Source organism: Vidua chalybeata, chromosome 2 (assembly GCF_026979565.1).
Source record: "Vidua chalybeata isolate OUT-0048 chromosome 2, bVidCha1 merged haplotype, whole genome shotgun sequence".
NCBI classification, from domain to species: Eukaryota; Metazoa; Chordata; class Aves; order Passeriformes; family Viduidae; genus Vidua; species Vidua chalybeata.
The window spans coordinates 93,014,962-93,023,677 of NC_071531.1; positions in this window are offsets into that span (position 1 = coordinate 93,014,962).

Genomic DNA, 8,716 nt, shown 5'->3' on the forward strand with positions numbered 1-8,716 from the left:
GATAGGAAATTCAATAACTGAGATCCTATGGGTATGAGAGGAGGAATACATCGAGATAATAAAAAGGAGAGGAGTTAACTACTTCTAAAATTAAAAGGAGGACTGTGTAGTGACTCAGGATCACACTGCTGAATTCACAAAAGGTGGTTGTTACTGCAGGGGCTTGGGCACCTGCAGCTGCCTGGCTGTGCTCAGGAAGGTTTCCAGGCTTTTCCAGGGTGTACCACTGGTGGTCATGACGCTGAGCTACAGATGAAGGAGAGCAAGGGGAAATGGGATGCCTTGAGGCTGGCTGTGAGAGCTCCTCCAAGGAGAGCTCTAGGGGGCCAGACTGTATTTAGAACCCCCAAGGAACCAAAAGCATTTGTGCTCAGTAAGGATTAGGACCTGCTTGTGACAGGAGGAGGGCACTGGGCAGTGCCTGACTTGCCAGGCCAGGGGCTGTGGTGTGCCAGCACAGAGCTGGGGGCAGAGCTGTGGTAGCCTGGCTGCCAGTGCAGGGAGGGAGTCACTGGTGTCTGTGCTGACTGTGAGCTCAGGGCCATGGCTCTGTTGCACTGCTTCACACACCCCTTAGCTCTCAATACAGCAATTCCTATACTCACACAAACCCCAGAGTAAAATAACACCTATAAAGAATTGTTTTGCAGAAACACATTTTTTTTTTTTCAGTGTGAGCTTGCCTGGAGCTCTTCTTCATCCTTAAACTTTCAATCCCACAGCATTTTTTTCCTACACAGGTGCCCCTCCAGGTGCACAGGGCTTTCAGCTCTCTGCAGGGTTCTGCAGCACTACTGCAGGCTGCCAAGGCACTTGCAAACCTGGTTATAAATCTGCTGCAGTTGGAGTGGGGATGCCAGGAGCCCGAGTGACTTCGGGTTGCAGGGGAGATGGCTGCAGGCAGAGATGAAGCACAAGGAAGCCACAGAACACTCACTACTCACCAGCAGGAAGAGCTGCTTCCTTCAGGCAGACACCTGCAGTAACTCTGCCTTCCTTCACTGGAGGGCTGCTTCTGCTAGCTAAACCTTCCTGAGGAAAGCGTCACAACTTCACTCTCTAAAACACAAGTGTTGAGGGACTTGGGACCATTACTTGACTTGGCATGGTAAGAAACTCACAGGTTTATGTAAGAACTGTCTAACATTCAGCCAATGTGCAGGCATGTTCAGAAGCTATACAGTACCCATCTTTTACCATCACACATCTGAAGATACTAAAATCATATAGTTGTAGAATGATTATAGAAAATATTGTTTATGTCCACTGTTGAGGTCTGTAAAAGCTACAACAATCTGATTCTTTCTATGCAGATTTCCTGAAATTGCCTAATATCTGAATGTGTAACTCATATATAATCTGTAAAAAATAAGCATATGCCCATTGCTGGTAGTAGATGAGCATTTACAGATCTGAAGTCAAATACTTTAGATCTGGGAGATGCTGAAGTTATCATTGCAGTTTTACCTTGTGAATGCTCCAGAGTGTTTCTTGCTCCACTTCCCACCTCCCTCCCCAGGCAGGCTGAGCTTTTCTTCCTTCTCTTTTCTCTGTGGACTTCCAGAGTGCTGGCTTTCAGCTTGCACAAGGACAAGCAGAGATGAGCTCTGTGCTTGCTGTTATGCACTTGGCCTGCAGCCCCTTTGTGTTACTGTGGATACATTCGCTTTTCACTTCCTAAAAGTGAGGAAAAGGGGCAGCTGGGGAGAAGGGGTGAGAGAGGGTGGTTTTGCATTGTGGTTTTCCCCTGAAGCCTGTGGTTGGGTGGGTGCAAGGCCTGTGCGAGCACAACTCAAAAAGCACAGCAGGAGTGCCGTACCAGGGGCAGATAAGAGCCACACTGCTTGCAAGGACTAAAAGCCTCATTGCCCTTATCTCAGTTTTCAGAGCCACTGAAGCCTCATGTCTTTCTTTCTCCTGTTTGCTTTATGTATTGGGAAACTGATGCTGAGCAGCTACACATGTTCCTGTCTTCCTTGGGGCATGTACAGCATGGCCTGCAGTCCCTCCCTCCTTCTCTGCTTCTCTCCCCCTCTCCCTCAGGAGCGTGGGGAGCACAGGCTGTGCTTATTTAACACCCCACTCTCTAGCTGCACATCCCAGGCACCTTCTCAGCAGCTGCCCCCAGGAACACGACTTCGTTATTTTTGCTGCTCCCACTCCCACCGCGCTGTGTGGGTCCAGAGACTGCTGTGGGTTTTCCCTTGGGTGAATGACTCAAGTGGCAATAAGAGCCAGCAGCTGTGCTGGAATCTGCCACAGCAGTTTCCACCAGATTAACCCTGGAGGACTGCCAGTAGGAGAGAGGGTCTGGCATGCTACTCACTGGGCTCTCACATCCCTGCAAGGTGGCTTCAGCCCCATGCTTTGGGATGACTTCACTTCCAGCCTTCTTCTGAAACATATGAGCAGCTCCCACAAAAATAGGAGCAATTTCTGTAGGAGGGTCTGTGGAAAATCACTGGACTCAGATTTAAAACTAGTTAGCAACACCACTGTCTTCATCCCTCACTGGAAGAGGGCTGGATGTGCTCTGAGCACAGTCACAGAGCAGGTCTTGCAAATTATGTGGTGGTTGTCCTCTCCTGTGATACCCACCAGTGTCCAGGGAGACACAGCCTGGGTCTGGGCAGCTGTCCACCCAGCAGTGCCTGCTTAAATGCAGCCTCTAGCCAAACAGATCCTAGTTCCTACTCATCCCCTGGCCAGCCTTGTAGTGCTGATCAGGGACCAGAGATCTGAGCAAAGGTGATATAAGGACACATCTTTTCCATGATGTTCAACAGAAAAGAAAGCCACAGCATGAAAGTGGGGACAAGGAGTGAGAAGTTCAGCAGAACCTTTGAAATACCTTTCTAAGTCCAAACTTTCTGTAACTTTTTAAAAAATTTTATTTAAAGACGTCTGAAGTGTGGGATTTTGAAATAAGAAAGCAGTTATTTCAGCCTCCTGATGATCACAGAGAGGCAGGAATCACCTATGTGACTTGATAGCAGTGGATGAAGCTACATTTCCTTTTATATTGGTTACACCTCTGTGGGCACTATAGCTGGTGCCTGCAGCAGAGAAGGCTGTGTTTGCATCTGTGCCAGGCTGGCTGCAGGAGGCAGAGATGGAGGCCTGGAGAGAGGGGGTTACAACAACAGGCACTGTCTGAGTGCTCTGAAGAGGGGCAAGCAGTTAGCAAATTTCTGGAAAACTCAAAATCACAGGACTTAAGGACATAAATGAGGGTGGATTGGGCTTTTCTTTTTCTTGCAGGAGGAAAGTGTGATGAGATCTGTCATTGCACTATGAAGAGGTGAACAGGAGAAAGTAAAGTTTTCCCTGACATTGTATAAATCTTGTCCCAGGGTCGGATGCATCTGGTGGGAGTTTATACTGCAAGTAACTGTGCCTCTCTGTGGGAGGTTCCTCCCCTGAGACATTCCTGAGGGATTAGTCAGATTTGTATGCCTCAGAAAGAAATGTGTACTATGGCTTCTGGAAAGAAAAGAACAGAAATACACCCAAGCAGAGATGTGGTGCAAGCAGAGGGAGCTGCCCAGTCTGGCCAAGCAGGCTGAGGCTGCCCATGGCTGGCTCTGCCCACCCACAGAGCGTGTGCAGGTCAGATACAGCTCTAAAAAAATCAATTGTCTGTGCTGTCTAACAGAAAACAAAACTGGGGCTTGAAGATGGGGATGAGGGTGGGAAGTAAGTTTGCAGACAGCACCAAGCTGGGCAGGAGTGTTGATCAGCTGGAGAGCAGGAAGTCTCTACAGAGGGATCTGGACAGGCTGGATCAAAAGGCTGAGGCCAACAGTGTGAAATTCAAAGAGACCAAGAGCTTGGTCCTGCATTTGGGTCACAACAACCCCATGCAGCACTACAGGCTGGGGGCAGAGTGGCTGGGAATCTGCTGGGTGGAAAAGGATCTGGGGCTGCTGGTCAACAGCTGGACATGAGCCAGAATGTGCCCAGGTGGCCAAGAAGGCCAATGGCATCCTGGCCTGGATCAGCAATAGTGGCCAGCAGGAGCAGGGCAGTGGTGGTCCCCCTAGACTTGGCACAGTGGGTCCATACCTCAATTCTTGTGGTCAGTTCTGAGCCCCTCACTACAAGGAGGACATTGAAGGGCTGGAGCATGTCCAAAGAAAGGCAACAGAACTGAGGAAGGGTCTGGAGCACAAGGTCATGGAGACCTGCTGAGGAAGCTTGGGGTGTTTAGCCTGGAGAAAAGGAGGATCAAGGAAGACCTTATCACTCTCTACAATTGCTTGAAATGAGGGTGTAGCCAGGTGGAGGCTGGACTCTTCTCCCAGGTAACAAGTGATGGGACAAGAAGACAAAAGGAAATGGCCTCAAATTGTACATGGGGAGTTTCAGATTGGATATCAGGAAAAATTTCTTCACTGAAAGAGTGGTCAGGCATTGGAACAGGCTGGCCAGAGAAGTGGTGGAAACACCATCCCTGAAAGTATTCAAAAAACAGGTAGATGTGGTATTTGGGGACATGGTTTAGCAGTAAGCACAGTATTGCTGGGCTAACAGTTGGACTCAATGATCTTAGATATCTCTTCCAACCTTAACATTTCTATGATTCTATACATTTAAGTGGAAAGTTCATGCTACTTTCCAAAATCCAAACTTTCTTTGTTTCCTTTTTTCTGTTTTCCTTTAAAGACAGCTGAAGTGGCACTTTTTAGTCTTGCATAGCCCAATTGGACTAAACAGAGGACCAAGTGCATCAATAAAAGATTCTGTAGTTTCTGAGAGGAACACTAATTCCAGAATGGAAAATGATTACTATTCCATCCCTTTAGAGACCAGTGGGTAAATTTGATAATGTTTGAGTATTTGAATTAACAATGTGTAAGTTCCACATCTCTTTCTAATTTCAGAAAAGTATGTTGGTAAATCAAAGACATCCAGAGCTCTGTCCTGAATGTTTTTCTGGGTGTACTGTGGCAGTTGGGTGGGAATAAATGTGTGCTTTCTAAGTAGAAAGAAAGATATTATCTATTAGCATAAAATAATGTGAAATTGTTTTAAATGAAAACCCAAACTTGGTCTTTAGAGCTCAGTAAAAAATAAAATAGACCAAAAATCACTACCACCAATAGAACTGGTTTTCTGGGCTGGAAACCAAAATTGTGCCCAAGATACACAAAAGTCTCAGGGATCTTTCCCCAGGGTAAATGGTGTTAAACTGTCCATCTGCCCTCTCTGTCCCACTGAGAAGACACCCAGTTGCTTGGCTGCAGGCTGACTTTGGAACATGGAAGTAATTTTGTTGATGTCAGCTTGACTAATCAGCCCAGAGAGCTGGGTGTGTCTGTACATTCTTGCAGAAACACCATGAGGTTTTATTGTCCTCTGAATGCAGAATTGTAGACAAGGATTTGCAGATGAGGTCCATTTATGCTCAGAAATCTCAGCCCTTTGGCAGAACAACATGGTAAGGATCCACCTTGGGTCAGTATTTCAAGTGTATTATTTAATTAGAGAAGTAAGTTACTGCGTAGGGTAAGGCAGCATGGCACAACAGATAAAAACTTGGTTTTGATTTAAGTCAGGCAAATGAGATTTTTGGGTTAAGATGTTAATCTAATCATAGTGTTGCATGATCCTCAGTCACTGCCTTTCATAAGGTCTAGGAGGAAAAGTCAGAGACAGAAATAATAAAAACTTGGGAAGGGCCAGGCTGTTAAAACTGCATAGATGTGAACTGAGATGTGAGGTGGAAATCAGGTGCCACCAAGCTTGGGGCAGGGTCTTGTTTATGTGTATGGTCTGACCAAGCTGAAGAACCTGCCAAAGAATGAAACAGGAGGACAGATATTGTTTCTTTTGTGTTTTTTTCTCTGCTTCTATCCAGCCCCACAGCTACAAAGGTGATATCCTGTGTGACAGTCACAGTTCACTCACTCTCCTTGCTTCACTTTGTTACAGAGGTGATGCTGTGGTTTGGATCTTGGCTTCCAGCTGCAACTGCTGTGGAATTCACACTCTTCTTCCCACTGACTGTGCTGGTGGAAAAGGCAAGTGCTGCTTGGGAAAACAATAAATATCACCCAGCTTCCAACAATCTCCACAAAACAAACATTGAGAAATATATTTAAGGTAGATTGAAATGGGTGGGTTTGACTTGTATGGGGTTGCTTCTGACACATATTTATCTTACAAAACTAATTTGAAATGTATTTCTAAAGGAAAACAAAACTGGCTTTGTTCTGAAAATGCTTAAACAGCCTCTCTTAGAGGCTTGCTGGACTCTACAAAGGTTTTGCCCTGAAGTGAAATCTTAGTAAAATCCATCATTCAGAAGACTGTTTTGCATTTGACTCAGGTTTTCTGGTGTAAAATCTTTCCAGCTTTCTTTGACCAGCCCTATTGAAAGCTGTCAGTGGTGATATCTGATGCCAGCAGTGGCCTTGTGAGGCTGTGAAGGGAACTCTAAGAAGTGCTTATCAATGCATTACCACTTGCTTCAGAAAAAGATGTATTACTTTACCTTCAACACAGTAATGGGGACATCTTGCTGTGTCAACATGATGTGTTTTATTCATTTAACATCATTTGTTAAAGAAAAGTAATTCTGAATGCTGCAAGTTGAGTAATTCTTATGTCTTTTCACACTTAAGCAGGCTTGCAGTGGACATGCAGGTTTTTTTATTCCTATTGCTTTCCAAGCTGCTGTCACAAGTGGTACCCAAGCAATATTTCTACAGGCTTCCATGGCTGGGTTGGGGTCTGGAGCAGTGAGTCTCATTTCCAGTGGGCCTCAAGGCAGGAGTTAACACTAGAATGTTGCCCATGTCCCAGCACGTGTTACAGCTGTGTGCTGTATGTGGTGCTTTCTTTAAAAAAAGACTATGCTTTTCATGTGTTTCTTGAAAACTGTGAATTGTTTTGCAGTTTGCCGAGATAATTATTCTTCCCTGTCCCTCTGCTTTTAATCTATGAACATGTAGATGCAGATTATTGATTTTGCAGCATCTTAAAACAAATCTCTTCATTTCATGACAGTGCAACACAACTCTCCTGTGGGGCAAAATCTCCAGGATCTCTGGCCCTGCCATGACACAGTGATCCAAGAGAGCTCTGATTATTCCCTGATAATAGTATTTGCTCTAACATTTTTTAGCTATTTTAAGGTTGAGGGTTTTTTCATCAAATGTGGATTTTTTTAACTTCTTCTTTTTATATATTAAAGTTTTGAATAAAAAAAAAATTCAGAATAGACACCCAGAGAATACTTGAGGTGAATGGTAAGACTGATAAAGGCAGTGTGCTAGGGAGCTCTAGTAAATAAACACCTTGTAAGCATGATGATCAGTGGAGGAAGGTTTGGGATCACTGCTTCTATCTCTAATTTCAGCCCCTGTGTGTTCCCCTTCCAACAGACTCACATTCTGCCATCACCATTTGTTTTCCTGCAGGTTTCTTCTGTTCCTGGAGCCTGCTTGGCTTCACACCTCTCAGTGTGTGCACACCACGTAGAGCCAAGCTTGGCACCGTGTGTGCAACTCCAGACAAATCACACATGAAAGGAAGGAGGAAAAGCATTTTCTCTCTGAAAAATTGCTGGTGACATGCATCCAGCCATTCTGGGGTTTGATACAGGCTTCCACATGATGCAGTGTATGTCCATTAAACAGCCTGTGCTGTGTTATCACAGACTGTAAATTGCTGATTAATCACGCAGCCAGCCTGGATGTCCATCTCAGTCCGAGCTCAGCTTCTCCATGTGACTGATGGCAATGGATGTGTGTATGCTGACAGCACCAAGTGCCACATCCTTGGAATTCAGAGCAGGAGCCACCACAATGAATGTAGTGCAACTTGCTCTGACCTAGATAAAGTGTTTGAGGGGTTGCATGTATGTGTACACATTTGAGCAAACACGATAAGAGAAAATAAGGATTTAAATGAGCAATGTCCTGCCCTGCATAACAATAAACCAAACAAATCAAAATACCTTCTTCTCCCCCACATTAATCTCTTTTCTCCTCTTGTTCATTCTCACAAATATGTCCTTGGTATTGCAGTGGCTTGTTGACAGCATAGCAAAGTTTGCCCCTGTGTAGCATTTCAAATAAAGCAATTTAATGGCCCATTGGCTAAACGCTGACGAACCTACTTTGAATGCAGTGGGAGGTAAGGTCTGAGCATAAGCTCAGCAAGGATTTTGGCATAGCATCCCATGACACTCACATCCTTGCAGTTTAGTGGGAGCTTTTTACCCACGTGGGGCTGTTTCATGCTCTGCATGAAAACCATTTTAACCTTTTGTTGCATTGACACGGCATTACTGAGGCCCTTACTCAGTTTTCACTTGTCAGGCTTTGTGCTTGGCCCTGCACAAAGCATGGCCTCTTTGAGATGCCATTCATCAACACATTCTTCTCTACTGGCTTCTATTTGTGTATGACTGGGAATTGTATGGGATGTTACACATTCATTCCCTGATTTGCTGTAGATAGGAATCACAGGCAAGCACACACAAACAGTTATTTTGTAGGTATTGTCTTCCATAGCTCAGTTTGGGCTGGAAATATCCAAAAGCACACAGGCCTGTAGCCAGCTGCTTTGCAATGGCAAGGTGATTATGTTAGTAACCACCATCCCCCCGGGCAGCAACAGGAACTTCAGCTCTGACCTAACAGCAGGCAGCACAAGGCAGTGATGCTGTCACAGTGCTGCTGGTAGGCACCTGAGGATCTCTGTGCTC